Here is a 17,074-nt window from a genome sequence, read left to right on the forward strand (position 1 = left end):
AAGACTGAGAACAGAGAGACAAGAAAGGGAGAGAGAATTAAAATGACAAGTGTGGAAGCTCAAGGTTATGCTTACAACACAAAAGGTCCATGTCAACAGTTATGATTTATCTGCACCAGTTCCTTGCTTTCCTTTATCTAAGTCTATGAAGCTGTCCTCCATTAGTCCTTCATACTTATGCTCATCCAGCCTCCCCTTAAAATCATCTGTCCTATTTGCTTCAACCAGTTCCTGTTCAATTCAATTCAGTATTCTTACCATTCTTTGGGTAAAGAAATTCCTCTTTACTTTTCTCTTGGATTTCTTGTCTTATTTTATAACCTCTAGTTATGCTCTTCCTGCAGTACAGCTTAACATAAGCACCACTCACCAACCGCAGCGTACAAACTTTGGTGACATTAAACTTTTGTTTTGAAGCCTAAATCATTCATGTAAACTCTGCAGCAGTAGTTCTCGCTCTGCAAAATGCTACCCATCCCATCATTATGAATAGCTGTCCTTTAGTCCCACCTTTTCTTTCTGTCTTTAAGATCAGTTCGTAAATCATCCTGTCACCTCTGTCTTGACTCCATATTCTTGAAGGTAAAAACAATGACTGCAGATGCTGAAAACCAAATACTGGATTAATGGCGCTGGAAGAGCACAGCAGTTCAGGCAGCATCCAACGAGCAGTGAAATCGACGTTTTGGGCAAAAGCCCTTCATCAGGAATAAACGTCGATTTCACTGCTCGTTGGATGCTGCCTGAACTGCTGTGCTCTTCCAGCGCCACTAATCCAGTATCCATATTCTTGAAGCCTCTTCAGGAATCTGTTATGGGTCACTCTTGAGAAGGCATTTTAAAAATCGAGATGAATTGCATAGTGTCATAGAGATGTACGGCACGGAAACAGACCCTTCGGTCCAACTTGACCATGCTGACCAGATAGCCTAAATTAATCTAGTCCCATTTGCCAGCACTTGGCCCATATCCGTTCTGATTCATATACCCATCCAGATGCCTTTTATATGTTGTAATTGTCCCAGCCTCCTCCACTTGCTCTGTTAACTCATTCCATATATGCACCCCCTCTGCATGAAAAGGTTGTCCCTTAGGTCCCTTTTAAATCTTTCCCCTCTCACTCTAAGCCTATGCCTCTAGTTCTGGATTCCCCACCCCAGCGAAAATACCTTGTCTATTTACCCTACCCATGCCCCTCATGATTATATAAACGTCTATAAGGTCACCCCTCAGCCTCCCATGTTCCAGGGAAAATAGCTCCAGCCTATACCTATAGCTTAAACCTTCCAACCCTGGCAACATCCATTGCAGTCATTGTTTTATTTCTCAGTCTCATCTTCTCAAACATCACAATTGTTGGTAAAACAAGTTTTTTCTTGAAATCTATGCTGTCTGTTCATTTTATTTTCATTTCTCTGTTCTTTTATTTTCTCTTCTACAGTTTTCTTAATTTTCCTGCTACCCATGTTAGGTTTTGTAATCGAGACAGTAGTTACTGGAATATATTTGATTCCTTTTAAATATACACACTACAGCAGTTATCCACTAGTTCTCTTTTTCTTTATGATTAATTAGCAATTTGTCGTGACACCTCTGCTAACTCTTCTGTAGGTCCATTTGAAATGTAATATGCTTGTAAACCCAAGGACCAGGGGCCCTTATTGTCGATTAGTTTATGCCTCATTTTTATCCTAAGTGTGCTCATCTCATCATTTCCACCTGATCTATCTCTGATAAATACCACAGCAAAATCATTACTAAAAATTTTCGTGATCTCTTTTGTCACTACTGTATTATCCTGTCTGCCCCATAATGGTTATATTTCCATCTCAGCTTAAACGTCCTTTTCCTTAATGATGCTCTTTTAAAACATATTTCCAAAGTTTTATGTTCATTTTTATAATTTTTGCTGGAGTAGATTTCATTAACTAATAGATATTAACCTCTCGGGTGCTCATCCTGTGCTGTGTGTTAGCTCCGGGCACTTTAATGTTCTGTATGATTATATGTGCAAGAAATGTCATCACCTGTAGCAGTTCGAGTTCCAGGTTTCCCATTGGCATCACTGCCTTTTATCTGTGAGATTGAGAACTTTGTGTATATAGCATTAACGTAGGTGCTCATTCCTCAACTTACAAGGTTGAAAGAGACAAAATTGTTGACTAGTAGACAGTCAAAGAAACAAGTCAGATAATGCAGGAGGCCCTTTAGTGCATCTTACTTCACAATCAAGGTTCGCTAATGAGAGGATAGTTTGCCTGAAGTGTGCAGCCAAAGTCATGTCCATGTCACAGTGCTCAGCTCAGTTGTACAGGAGTGCGCAACTCAAGAAATAGTAGGAAATTTGAAGGAATAGCAAGCCGGCAGCTGTGAATTCACGCTTCTAGGTGCCACTCTGATATTAAGATCAGAATGTCACTGAATTTTAGAGTACCCTAATAGGTCACAGTCCACATTGGTACCATAACATAAGTTGACAAAGAGATACAGTTGTACTATCAGGTTTTAAGAAATTAGATAAGGCATCAACAAGCAAGACCGAAAAAATAGTTATCTTCAATTATTTCAAGTGCTTATAAAATAAGAAAGACTGATAAATTGGGTGGCTGAAAAGATGGCTCAAGAGTTAGAGCTTTAGGTTTGTGGGACCTGGGTTCTTTGTACTTGGAAGCAGGGACAGGAGATTGTGACTGCAAGTGAAGTAGGTAAATGGACCCAAAGGACAAGAGTACCAGCCTCTGCAATTGTCCCGCAGGTTTGGGATTCTCTCAGCTTGTTTGGATGAGAGCAGGGGCTGTGGGATGGCTGAACTAAATGATCATGATCATATCGCTGTGGTATTTATCCAAGAAGGGGAGTCAAAAGTTGTCATTGTGGACAGGTAAGTGTGTTTGGGGATGATTGATATTGTTCTCCACAGCAAAGAGCAAGACTCCAAATGACTGCCATCTACCCAGTGCCAAGATTCTGCTCTTGTTTGAAGAAGAACTTCTAGTGGAAGGGGAGGATCCAGTTGTCATGGCCCATGTTGGCACTACTGACTTGGGTAAAATGAGTAGAGTTTCTGCATATCTAGTTTGAGGAGCTAGACATCAAATTAAGAAGGAGAAAGTGAGGATTGCAGATGCCGGAGATCAGATTCAAAAAGTGTGGTGCTGATAAAGCACAGCAGGTCAGGCAGCATCTGAAGAGCAGGAGAGTCAAAGTTTCGGAAAGGACTTATGCCTGAAACGTCGATTCTCCTCCTCGGATACTGCCTGACCTGTTGTGCTTTTCCAATGCCATACTTTTCTAATCAAATTAAGAAAGACAACCTGACTCATTATATTCTAGGAATTATTAACTGAGCCATGTGCAAATTGGCATATAGTAAACCAGGTTAGAGAAAGAATGTTTAGTTGAAAGACTGATGTACGAGTACTAAATTCCAGGCACTGATTGTAATCTGGGGAAAGTGGAATCTCTACCATTGGGACAGTATATACTTGAACAGTAGTGGACTGGTGTATTTGTAAACCACATAATTAGGGAAGCTGAGCAGATTTTAAACTAAATAGTGAGGACAGGCACCTAAATTTGGGAAGTTGTAGTGAATTAAAAAGTGGGAAAATAGTACCATAGGAAGGAATTAATGTGGAAAATGATAAACAGACAAAAGAGATGGAGAATACAGATCAAAGAGCAAATCAGATAAGACGAGAGGTTACAAAATTTAAAAAGGACAAAACTTAAGGCACTTTCTATGACTGCATGTAGCATTCAAAATAAATAGATGAACTAGGAGAAAGTGAGGATTGCATATGCTGGAGATTAGAGTCGAGATTGTGGTGCTGGAAAAACACAGCAGGTCAGGCAGCATCCGAAGAGCAGGAGAATTGAAGTTTCAGACATAAGCCCTTCAGGATTCCTGGTGAAGGGCTTATGCTGGAAACGTCGATTCTGCTCCTCAGATGCTGCCTGACGTGCTGTGCTTTTCCAGCACCATGCACTTGAAATAGATGAACAAGATGTACAAATTGAGATAAATAAGTATAATTCAGTGACCATACTGAGGATGAGCTAGATTGGAATCTGAATATTGAAGAGTTTGTGACATTTTATGAAGGAGAAGAAGGTGGAGGAGTGGCTCTGTTAATTAAAGATTTACTTGGCACAATAGAGAGGGAGCGCTAAATTCTGGAAAAGAGTCTCGGTAGAGATGAGGAATGATAAAGGCAAGAGGTCACATGTGGGAATTATTTATAGGCTTCCTAACAGTAACCACATGTTTGGGCAGGGTGGCAAGGAAGAAATAATAGGGACTTGTCAAAAGGGTGCAGCAATCAGTGGGGGGGGTAGTTTATCCTGCATGTGACTAGAAATATTGGATGGAAAAAAGTAGTCTAGAGGAGGAGCTCATTGAATGTTTTCAGATCAGTTCCTTAGACCGACACATTATGGCACTAGCCAGAGAGCAGGCTATACTGGACCAGTTTTGAATGATGTAATAGGATTAATTATTGAAATTGTAATGAAAGAGGCCTGGGTAGCAGTAATGATACTGAATATAGTTTGTTCTGCTACACATGCATTTCATTAACACAAATTCACTACAACGCGATTGACGAATTGGGTGCGCTGTTGCTAAAGCGCAGACTTTTAAAATGTGTGTTGACTGTGTTGACTATTGCAATTATATCGCCAACTTTAAGTGCTGTTTCTTACATGCAATTTTTCTATAATGAGGTGTTGCACATACAAAAATCGAAATTGCTCAAAGCTCAGCAGGTGTGGCAGCATTTGTGGGGAGAAATCAAAGTTAATGTTTTGGGTCAAGTGATGCTTCCTCAGAACTCATTTCGGGTCGAGTTCTGAGGAAGCATTACTTGACCCAAAACATTAACTTTGATTCCTCTCCACAGATGCTGCCACACCTGCTGAGCTTTTCCAGTGATTTCCATTTTTGTCTCTGATTTACAGCATCCCAGTTTTGAACAGACATGTAGTTGTGCAAGGATAGGTGGCAAGTCAAAAGATTGGACACAACATAAGAAACAGGGAAAAATTATGAAATGATTAATAAGAAGGGAAAAGTTAGAACATGAAAGGTAGTTAGCTTCAAATGTAAAAACATAGGAAAACTTTATTCAGATACTTCAAAAAAGGAAAGAATCGACTAAGCAAGTGTTGGTCCTATACAAAATTAATCTGGGGAATTAGCAATAGATGATAACGAGATGGCAGATGAATCAAACCAAGTTTTGCATTGGTCTTTGCTGGATGAGATACAAGAAGTATTCCACAAATAGTAGTAAATCAGGAACTGAATAGGAAGGATGAACTCAAGAAAAGTAGTACCTAATAAATTGTTGGTACTTCTAGATGAGAAGTCCCCAGACCTTTGTTTACAATATCAGGGCCTCATAGAGAATGCCTTCTTTAACAGTGAACCTCTTGCAGAGATGGACGTTGTTGCTGTCAGCTCAATCTTATACAATCACGTATAAGTAATGAAATTTATGTGGTAATGCTGATGGGCTCTCTAGATTAGATTACATTTGCCACGTTCTCCCCGTGTCTGCGTGGGTTTCCTCCGGGTGCTCCGGTTTCCTCCCACAGTCCAAAGATGTGCAGGCCAGGTGAATTGGCCATGCTAAATTGCCCATAGTGTTAGGTAAGGGGTAAATGTAGATGTAGGGGTATGGGTGGGTTACGCTTCGGCGGGGCGGTGTGGACTTGTTGGGCCGAAGGGCCTGTTTCCACATTGTAAGTAATCTAATCTAATTACTTATTGGAGTGCACCTACTTTACATCTCTGGAATATCCCCTTGAACGTTTCCCAGTATATCTATGTTGACCTTAATATGAATTGTCAGTTCACTTCTGCTAGCTCAGCTTTCATGCCCTCATTTGCCAAATGAGTTGAGTGCGAACAATCCTTACGGAGACATTTTCTACTTGGAGCAAGTAGAGGTCACTCTGGTATCACAGGATAAGTTAAGTACATTTGAAATGATCACTACAATCAGATGTAATGAACGTGGTACTTTGTGGCAATATCACAAAGAACTCCAGTACTGAAGCTACACATCACAGAAGCTGGAACTGTCCATAGAAGTAGGATGTCTCCTATGAGGAGTAAGGTTATTCATTAAGTCATAGCTAGCCTAAGGGAACATGTATTAACTCAACTATACAAAGGTCACTATGGCATTGTCAGAATGAAGGAGATAGGCAGAAGTTGGGCCAAAGCCCAGCTCCAAATTGAGGAGAAGGTGGAAAATGGCAGCTTGCACAAGAGTTTGGAGCCTAATTCCATTAGTGCCATCACACATGAGAACGGCCAGAAAGGCCGTGGCAAAGAATTGATGTTGACTATGCTGAACCTTTTTCTTACTGGTTGATGCATATACTAAATGGCCTGAAGTTGCCATCAGGAAGATGACATCTCGAGAGAAAATGATTGAAAGATTGGGAGTGATCTTTACACGTTTTGGTTGTCTGGAACAACTTGTTAGTGATAATGATCCGCAGTTAATATCATGAGAACTTACGGGCTATCTAAAGCAGAACAGAATTCAAATCAGCTTCTTATCACCCAGTCACCAATGAATTGGTAGAAAGATTTGTTCAAACAATGAAACATTCCTTAAAGATAACCAAAAGAGAAAATGCTGGAAAATCTCAGCAGGTCTGGTAGCATCTGTAAGGAGAGAAAAGAGCTGACGTTTCAAGTCTAACTGAACCTTTGTCAAAGGAACGCAAGCTTCAACTTCTCATCCACACTCCTGCCCACCCTCCACCTTCCAACAGTCCCAATCCCTTGAACCCCATCTCTTCTAGCCCCAGCCCTTGCAAAAAAAACCCAGCTTTGATAATGGGTCAGTTATACTCGAAACGTCAGCTCTTTTCTCTCCTTACAGATGCTGCCAGACCTGCTGAGATTTTACAGCATTTTCTCTTTTGGTTTCAGATTCCAGCATCATCAGTAATTTGCTTTTATTCCTTAAAGATAACTTGAATACAAGGATCACAATTCAAAAGACTGGGCCAGTTTTTGTTAACTTACCAGAATATCACCCGATTGACAACTTCAAGTTATTTGATATTGCTCAGGGTAAAGTATTAGTAGATTTGAGTTTCTGGTCAATAAAAACCGCAGAGGTTGTTGATACTGGAGTATTCAGTAATGGCAGCAACATTGCAATGTCAACAGGCAGTGATTAGATTGTCTCTTATTAGAAATAGTATGCACAGCACAGATGCCACTTGCCACTTGTCATCACAGATACTGTCTAGATGTTGTTGCATTTGAAGTTGATGGCTTCAGTATCTGAGGAGCCATGAATGGTGCGGAACATGGTGCAATCATTGGCGAACATCCCCACTTGTGACCTTACAATGGAGGGGAGATAATTGATAAAGGAGCTGAAGATGATTGGGCCTAGGATACTACTACTACTACTACTACTACTCTTACAGAGATATCCTGGAGCTGAGATGATTGACCTCCACAAACAATGATTATCTTCCTATGTGTAAGTGTGACTTCAACCAGCAGAGTTTGCCTCCTGATACCCATTGATCCGAACTTTGCAAGCATTCCTTGTTACCACACTTGGTCCAATGCAGCTTTGATGTCAAGGGCTGTCATTTTTACCTCCCCTCTGAAATTCAGCTGATTTATCCATGTTTTGAACTCAGGCTGGAATGAAGTCAGGAGCTCACTAATCCTATCGAAACTCAAACTGGCCTCATTATGCAGCTGATGGATAAGTAGTTGCTACTTTGATGGCACTATTGACGATATCTTTCATTACTTTACTGATGATTGAGAGTAAACTGATGGAGTAAACTAATGGGCTCATTGGATTTGTCCTGATTTTTGTGTGCAGGACATACCTGAGCAACTGTGCAGTTTGTTGGGCAGATGCCAGTGTTGTAGCTGTGCTGTAACAACTTCCTTAGAGGAGCAGAAAGTTCTGGAGCATACATCTTCAGTACTTCTGCTGAAACGTTGTCAGGGCCGATAGACCTTTGCAGCATCCAGTATCTCCAGTACCTCTTTCTTGATATCACATAGAGTGAATTGAATTGCCTGAAGACTGGTATCTGAGATGCTGGTGACCACTGGATAGGCCGAGATGAAAGGACGTCTGGCTGAAGATTGCTGTGTACACTTAAGCTTTATCTTTTGCACTGATGCATTGGATTCTTCCATCATTGAGGATGGGGATATTTGTGAAGCCACCTCCTCCAGTGAGTTGTCATCTAACATTCATGACTGGATGCTTTTGGACTGCAGAGCTTTGATTTGGTCCATTGGTTGTGGGATCAGTTAGCTCTGTCTATCGTTTGCTGCTTGTGGTGTTTGGCAAACAAGTAATACTGTTTGATAGCGTCACCAGGTTGGCACTTCATTTTATTGCTTCCTTTAGTATCCTCAAATGTCTCTTGATTTTGGTGCCTTATCAACTTAACACCCTGCCCAATATCTACTCCTTATCAATTTTAAACTTTTTACGTGTCTAAACTGCTTTTCTTTTCACATGATCAACATGATCATGTACAACAATATTTCCTTGGTAAACACAGATTACAAAGTGTTCACGTCAAACCTCAGCCATGCTTTCTGTCTCCATGGAGAAAGTCAGGTCTACAGATGCTGGAGATCGGGGTCAAGAGTGTGGCGCTGGAAAGGCACAGTGGGTCAAGCAGCATCCAAGGAGCAGGTGAATAGACGTTCTGGGCTTAAGCAGGACGTTCCAGGCATCAGGAATGAGGCTTGTTTGGCCGGGGAGGCTGAGAGATGAATGGGAAGGGGATGGGGCTGTGGGCAAGGTAGCTGGGAATGTGATAAGTAGCTGAAGGTGGAGGTGGAAGTGATAGGTCAGAGAGGAAGGTGGAATTGAAAGGTGGGAAGGAAGATGGGCAGGTCAAGAGGGTGATGCTGAGTTGGAGGCTTGGGACTAGGACACGGTGGGGGAGGGGAAATGAGGAAACTGGTGAAATCCACATTAACCTCATGTGGTTGCAGGCTCCCAAGGTGGAAGAAGAGGCTTTCTTCCTCCAGGCGTCAGGTGGTTAGGGTTTGGCAATGGAGAAGGCGCAGGACTTGCATGTCCTTGGTGGAATGGGAGGGAGATTGAAGTGTTCAGCTGCGGGACGGTGGGGTCTGGTGTTGCAGGTGTCCCAGAGATGTTCTCTGAAACAGTCCGCAAAAAGTGAAAGGCTTGGAGGCTTTCATCATGGCAGATGGATTTTTACAGGGACTGGATGTCCATGGTGAAGATAAGGTGTTGGTGGCTGGGGAAGCAAAAGTCTTGGAGAAGATGAAGGGTGTGCATGGTGTCCCAAATGTAGGTGGGGAGTTCCTGGGCTAAGGGGGACAGGACATTGTTAAGGTATGCAGAGATGAGTTCGCTGGGGCAGGAGCAGGATGAGACAATGGGTCAGCCAGGGCAGTCAGGTTTGTGAATCTTGGGTAGGAAGTAGAATCGAGCGGTGCGAGGCTCTTGGACTAAGAGGTTGGAGGCTGTGGATGGGAGATCCCAGAGGTGATGGTTGGGCTGGGAGATGATAGGTTCTCGCCCAAACCCCTTTTTGATTCTGAAACAATCCATTCTTCATTTTACTTTTTATATGTCCCACAGCAGACACTATCTTTTATATTAGCTGTCAGTCTCTTGTCATCTTATCACCTCAAGGGTGACACGTGATTTTAAAGCAGCAAAGAAGATGCGTTAAAATTATGACAAACATTGATTCAACCTCAGATGGAGAATTGAGACCACTTTTGGCCACCGTAGTTTACGATGTGAAGGCATCAGACAGGGTGCAGAAAAGAATCACAAGAATATTTCCAGAGATGGAGGTTCAGTTGCATAGATATCTTGGAGAATTTGGTGAAGAGAAAGATAGTGGTGTTCAGACACTACCAGGTTTGTGCAGAATAGAGTTAGAGAGTTGTACAGAACAGAAACGGACTCTCCAGTCCAACTCATCTGTGTTGACCAGGCATCACAATCTGACCTATTCCCCAAGACCCATCCAAATGCCTTTTAAATGTTGTACTTGTACCATTTTCTACTATTTCCTCTGGCAACTCATTCCATACGCACACTACCCTCTGCATGATAAAGTTATCTCTCAGGTGCTTTTTAAATCTTTCTCCTCTCACCTTAACCTTGCATCCTCTGGTTTTGGACTCCCTCATCCTCGAAAAATACCATGGCCATTCACCTTATCCAGGCCCCTCATGATTTTATAAACCTCTATAAGGTCACCTTTCACTGTCTGCTCAAGGGAAAAACATGTCCACCCGATTCAGCCTCTCCTTATAGCTCAAACGCTCCAGTCCCAGCAACATCCTTGTAAATCCTTTCTGCACCCTCTCAAGTTTAACAACATCCTCCCTATAAAAGGGAAACCAGAATTGTACACAGTATTCCAAAGGTGCCCTATAGCTGCAACATGACATCCCAACACCTATACTCAATGTTATAACCAATGAAGGCAAGTGTGCCAAACACCTCTTCACAACCCTGTCTACCTGCGACTCCATTTTGAAGGAACTATGCACCTACACCTCTAGGTCTCTGTTTGGCAACATGCCCAGAGCCTTACCATTAACTGTATAGGTCCTGCCATGGCTTGCTTTACAAAAAGTAACGCCTCACATCTAAATTAAACTGCATCTGCTACTCCTCAGTCTATCTGATCATGGTCCCGTTTTACTCTGTAATAATTGTCGCTGTCCACTATGCCACTTAATTTGGTGTCATCTGCAAACTTACTAACCATCCTGTTATATTCACATCCAAATCACTTCCATAATGATGAAAGGCAGTAGATAATGTCTACCATTCTGCTTTAATTAATCTTGTTACCTCTTCAAAAAACTCAAGTTGAGACACGATTTCCTGAGCAGAGACCCATGCTGACTATCTCTAATCAGTCCTTGCCTTTCCAACTGCATATAAATCCTATCCCTCAGAATCCTCTTCAGCAACTTACCTACCACAGACGCCTTACCGTCTGTAATTCCCTGCTTTTCCTTACAGCCTTTCTTAATAATAGCACCGAAGGAGCTAACCTTCCAGCATCTCATCTGTGATTATCAATAATATCTCAGGAAGGGGGCCGGCAATCTCCTCCCCAGCTTCTCACAAAGCTCTGGGAAACACTTGATGAGGTCTTGGGGATTTATGTACCTTTGTGTGTTAAGATCTTCAACATCTCCTCTTGAGTCATATGAACCCTTTTCAAGACGTAATTATTTACTTTCCTAGGTTCCCTAGGTCACATGTCTTTCTCCACAGTAAGTACAGACACAAAATATTTGTTTAGTGTCTCACCCATCTCCTTGGTTCAGACATAAATGGTCGCATTGATATTTAAAGGGTCCTATTCTGTCCCTGGTTTCTCTTTTGCCCTAAATGTATTTATAGAATCTCTTTGGAGATTCTCCTTAACTCTGTTTGCCAAAGCTATCTCATGTCCCCTTTTTGCCCTTCGGATTTCTTTCTTAAGTATACTCCTATTGCCCTTATACTTTTATGGGAGTTCAGTCAATTCCAGTTGTCTAAGCAAATAAAAGCCTCCTTTTTCTTGGCCGGAGCGTCAATCTTTCTCGTCATTCAACATTCAGTACACTTTCCAGTCTTGCCCTTTATGCTAACAGGAACATTCTGCCTCTGAACTCTCATTAATTCATTCTTAATGGCCTCCTACTTCCTAACTGTCTCTTTACCTGTGAAAAGTCTCCCTAAATCAACCTTTGAAACTTCCTGTCTTGTACCATCAAAATTGGCCTTATTCCAGTTTAGGACATTAATGCCTTGATCGGTTCTATCCTTTTCCATAACTATTTTAAAACTAATAGAATTATGACCGTTTTCCCCAAAGTGCCCCTCCAGTCATCTTCAGAGAAACTTTTTTCTGATTGGTTGTGGATTGTGGGTCAGAAGACACAGATTTAATAGAATTGGCAACGAAGCAATGGTGATAGGAGGAAATAAGACAACATATTGCAGATGCTGGAAATCTGAAACAGTTGGAATTCCAAAGAAGGGTCATTGGACCTTGAAACATTAACTCTGCTTTCTAAGCATAAATGTTGGCAGACCTGCTGGCTTTCTCCAGCAATTTTTGTGATTGAAGTAAAATTAGTTTCATACCATGAAAACTTCAGATCTGGAATGCAGTCCCTGAGAATGTTGACACAGGTTTAATTGAGGCACTCAAAAGAGAATCGGATTAATTTGAAAAGGATGAATTTTCATGATTATGGAGAGAAGGTGGCCACGTGCTGAGACATGAAGATGTAATTAGCCACATTTTATCCTGCTACATTCTATGATTATAATACTTTCACTTTTTTCCTTGTCTAAGGCTTTCGACTTTCTATGGTTAACAGGGCCCTCAATTCCTGTATGAGACGTGTATATTGCTGGCAAGATTAATGTTTGCTGCCCACCCATAATTGTCTTTGAGAAGGCCATTGCCTTGAGCTGCTTCAGCTCATTTGTTGCAGGTGTATCCACAGTACAGTGAGTTCCAGATTTTAATGCAATAAACAATGAAGGAACAGCATCGTAGTTTCAAGTCAGGATGTATGGTGGCTTGAAGGGAACCTTGATTTTGGTGATATTCACATGTATTTAGTGCACTTAACCTTCTCTGCAGTAGAGGTCATAGGTTTGGAAGGTACTGTGGAAAAATTCATGGTTGGTGGCGGTGGTAGATGGCATGCTCTGTTTCCTGCTCTGCACCAGTGATGAATCTTTCAGTCAATGGATGAGGAGCAATCGAGTGGGCTGAGGGGTGACCTCATAGCAGTTTATAAAATCATGAGGGGATGGATAGGATGTATAGACAAGTCTATTCTCTGGGGTGGGGGAGTCCAGAACTAGAGGGCATAGGTTTCAGGTCAGAGGGGAAAGATGTAAAAAAGACCTATGGGACCACTTGTTCATGCAGAGGATGGTGCGTGTATGGACTGAGTTGCCACAGCAAGTGGTGGAAGCTGGTACAATTGCAACATTTAAAAGGCATCTGGATGGGTATATGAACAGGGAGTGTTTCGAGGGATAATTGTCAGGTGCTGGCATGTGAGTCTAGACTGATTTGGGATATCTGATCAGCATGGGCGAGTTGGATCAAAGGGTCTGTTTCCATGCTGTACATTTCTATGACTCATGATATTGAGTATCTTGAGTGTTGTTGGTGCTCCACTCATCTAAGCAAACAAGGAGTTTCCCATGATACTCCTTACATTGTACATACTGGATAGGCTTTGGACAGTCAAGAGGTGGCTTGCTACTGAATTTCTGGTCATCGATGGGCTTCGATAGCCACAATATTTATATGGCTGATCCAGTTCAGTTTCTGGATAGTGGGCGATTCATAGATGGTGATGCCGTTGAATTTCAGACATATTACCAATCCTTTTACAAATGGGAATATTTCTGCCCATGTATATTCTCTAAGCCCATGATTTTGAAATCTTCTTTCAAATCTCCTCTTAGTCTCCTTGTTGATGGTGCCGTTTTGCATCAAGCATGGCTGACCTGAAGTCTCTCTTGTTCTTCCTGCCTGTCATAGATAATTTTGAAGGATTTACAAGATGATAATCAGCCTGTCTAATGCATCATAAACTCACCTCCTTTGAGTATACAGTCCTAAAGTTGGAAATAAAATTGGAGCTTTTGACTTAGAGAAAGGATGCTACCTCAGTGATGCAAAATTGCCTTCGTTTAAATTAGAGCAAGCCTTGAATTTTTGAGTGACAGTGAACATTGAGTCTATTGAATATACAGGGTGACTGTTGCATCAGCGGCCTCGGTTTCAGTTACCCATGATTTACCATAGCCTGAACACATTACGGGGTACGTTCCAGGACCAGGGGCTGCTGGGAAGATAAATTTCCCATTTAAATGAATGAGCTCGCACCTATCCATGGTTATGGGCTTCCACTATAGGTATTGGAATATATCCCCTGCAGGTATGTGCGGACTATTGTACCTATGTCTGCCCTATGATGGGGGATAAGTTGTTTGAACAGCTGAAGACAATTGGGCCAAAGACAGTGAGGAACTCCTGCAGTGATCTTCTGGAACTAAGATGATTTGTGTTCGATACAACTACAACTGGTAAAGAGTTAAACACTACCACTATCTTTCCACTTCGTTCTCATTTACACCACTCTGCTTGGGTTTCTTGATGTTAAATGAAATCAATGTCTTTTTCCTCTTAAATTCAGCTTTTCAGCCCCTGCTTGAATTAAGGCTGCACTGAGAAGCACAAATTGAGTATCAGTGAGCAGGTACTACTTCATAGTAGTCAGACACCCTTTCTGCCTCATTCCTGATGAAGGGCTTTTGCCCGAAACATCAACTCTCCTGCTCCTCGGATACTGTCTGACCTACTGTCCTTTTCCAGCACCATACTCTCGACTCTAATCTGCAGTCCTCACTTTCGCTTACCCTTTCTGCCTGTTGCCTAATGACCAAGTGTAAGTTTATGGATTAACAAGCAATTAAATTGGGTTTGTCCTGTTTTTGTGGACAGAGCATATCTGGATAATTTTCCATATTGTCAGATAGGTTCCAATATTGTAACTCGAATGGAATGGCTTGGCTAAAGTTGTAGCTAGTTCTGAATTCCAGATTTGATTTGATTTATTGTAGTCATGTGTACCTAAGTACTTTGAAAAGCTTTGTGAGCAGTACAGGTAGATCATAGTAAGCAAGGACATACAGATCTTAGGTGCTTAGAGTGAGGCATACAGGTTAAGCTGTACAGGACGTGCATGAAATAAGATCAACATTAACAGATCAACATTATTTGAAATTAGACTCATCAATCTAATAAAGGCAGTGACAAAGCTGTTCTTGAACCTGTTGGTGCATATGTTCGAGCTTCTGTGTCTTCTGCCTGATGGAAGAGGTTGTAGGAGAGCATTATTGGCGTTGGAAGGGTCTTTGATGATGTTGGCAGCCTTTTCACGGCAACAAGAAGTGTAAATGGAGTCCATGGATGGAACATTGGCTTTGAAGAAGGTCTCGGCTGGGTGCACAAACTTCTGTAGATTCTGAAGGTCCTGGGCAGAGCAGTTGTCATACCAAGCTGTTATGCACCCGGATAGTATAATTTCTTTGGTGCACTGTAAAGCTTGGTGAAGGTCCTGACAGACATGCCGAATTTCCTAAACTGCCTGAAGAAGAAGAGGCATTGTGCCTTCTTGACCATTGCATCTACATGGGAAGTCCAAGACAGATTGTCTGTTATCGTCACTCTTAGGGAGTTGACACACTCAATCCTCCCCACCCTACTGTGTTGATGTAGGGGTGTGTTCTCCTATCTTTCTAAAGTCAATGATTAGTTGTTTGTTGACATTGAAAGAGAGGTTGTTATTATTGCACCATGACATCAAGCCCTCTATCTTCTTTCTGTATCCTGACTTTCAATATCCGTCCGTGTCGATGACATTTGTTTGGAATTTGGCTATGCAGTCGTGCATGTACAGGGAGTACAGTAGCAGGCTGAGAACACATCCTTGGAGGGAGAACTGCAGTGTTAGGGTCATTTGCTGAGATGCAGTTCTCTGTCTTCACTGATTGGGGTCGATGGTTCAGGAAACTGAGGATCCAGTGCAGAGGGCCAAGATGAGACCTAGGTCTCGGGAGTTTTGAAATTATTGTGGAGTGAATAATGGTATTGAAAGCGGAACTGTAGTCAATGTGTAGGAGTCTGACATATGTGTCTTGTTGTCCAGGTGTTCCAGGGATGATGCAGGGCTAGGTAATGGCATCTGCTGTGGACCTGTTACATTGGTGAGCAAATTGAAGGGTATCAAGGCAGCCTGGGAGGCTGAGTTGATGTGGACCATGACAAGCCCCTCGAAGCACTTCATGATTTTGGAGTTCAGAGCCACTGGGCAGTAGTCATTGAAGCACGTTGCATGTGTTTTCTTTGGTACTGGGATGATGATGGTCTTCTTGAAGCGAGGAGGGAGAGGCTGCAGATGTCATTGAAAACCTGCACCAGCTGGTCTGCACAGGACGTAAGTGCAGGGCCCAGGGATCTGTTCTGGCCTGTTGCCTACCCTTGGCTGACTCTAAGAAAGACCGGTCTGATATCTGCAGCGGTGACCCGGGAACAGAAGCTTCTGGGCTATCGGGGCAGGCGAACCAAGCATAGAAAGAGTTGAGAACATCAGGGAGGGATGTGTTCTTGTTCACTGTCTTCCTCTGCTGAAATTTGTATCCGTTATGTTGTTTTGTCCTTGCCACAGACGGCGAGTCTGTTTGGTTGGTTTGGCCCTCTAACTTGGTCTGGCATTGCCTCTTGGCATCTCTGGTTTTGTAGAGGTTGTATCGAACAAAATCTGAGAAAAGTCTCTCCCCAACCCCATAAGTAAAATGGATAGCATTTATATTTCCATCTCTTGAATTTGCTGCTCTCAGCAGTAGATGTGTGAGATAAACAGCCTTTGGAGAAACAGCCAGCAGATTAAGTAAGAAAGAAAGGAAGGTAAGTGAACAAGTCACTGGGGGCTCGCCAGAGCCAGGGGTTTCTGAGGCTTAGATATCTGAGGATAGGAATGAGTTCCATTTGCCAAATTCAGAGGAACTATCTGCCATGGAGAATAAAGAGGTTTCAAAGGGGAAGAAAGAATGTGTGAGAAGATGTGGAAAATTGAAGGATAGACTGTGGAGAGAGGGAGCGAGCCTGCAAAGGAGAGAGAGAACAGTTATAAATAGTTATAATGAGTACTTGGTAAACAGAAACCCAGGAAAACTTGAAGTCACATATCCTCTGAATTTGTTGCAAATTAATTTAAAGCTGCATAAGTAGTTTAGGAGCTACTGTATTGGGAAAAAGTGTAGTTGCTACTGTACTGAACACTGTCAATTATTAACTTTAAATTTGAGATTGAGGTATAAGAAGAAGTAAAAAGGGATTTTAACTACCTAGTTATAGATTTCCAGCTTTGTGCTTGTCACGGAAATGCTTTGTCTTTGACCTCCCCAATCTGTGGAAGGTGTGTTTAACATGATAGCATTTAGAGTGTAGAAGTATCCACCAGTTA

The 17,074-nt window shown here is 42.1% G+C and overlaps 1 protein-coding gene across 6 annotated transcripts in view; it reads left to right on the plus strand.

Annotated features, from left to right (window-relative positions):
- The window catches only part of tex11 (testis expressed 11), a 254,948-nt gene that overhangs the window by 211,861 nt on the left and 26,013 nt on the right, over positions 1–17,074 (plus strand). The window lies entirely within an intron of this gene.

The sequence above is a fragment of the Chiloscyllium punctatum genome, chromosome 25 (assembly GCF_047496795.1).
Source record: "Chiloscyllium punctatum isolate Juve2018m chromosome 25, sChiPun1.3, whole genome shotgun sequence".
NCBI classification, from domain to species: domain Eukaryota; kingdom Metazoa; phylum Chordata; class Chondrichthyes; order Orectolobiformes; family Hemiscylliidae; genus Chiloscyllium; species Chiloscyllium punctatum.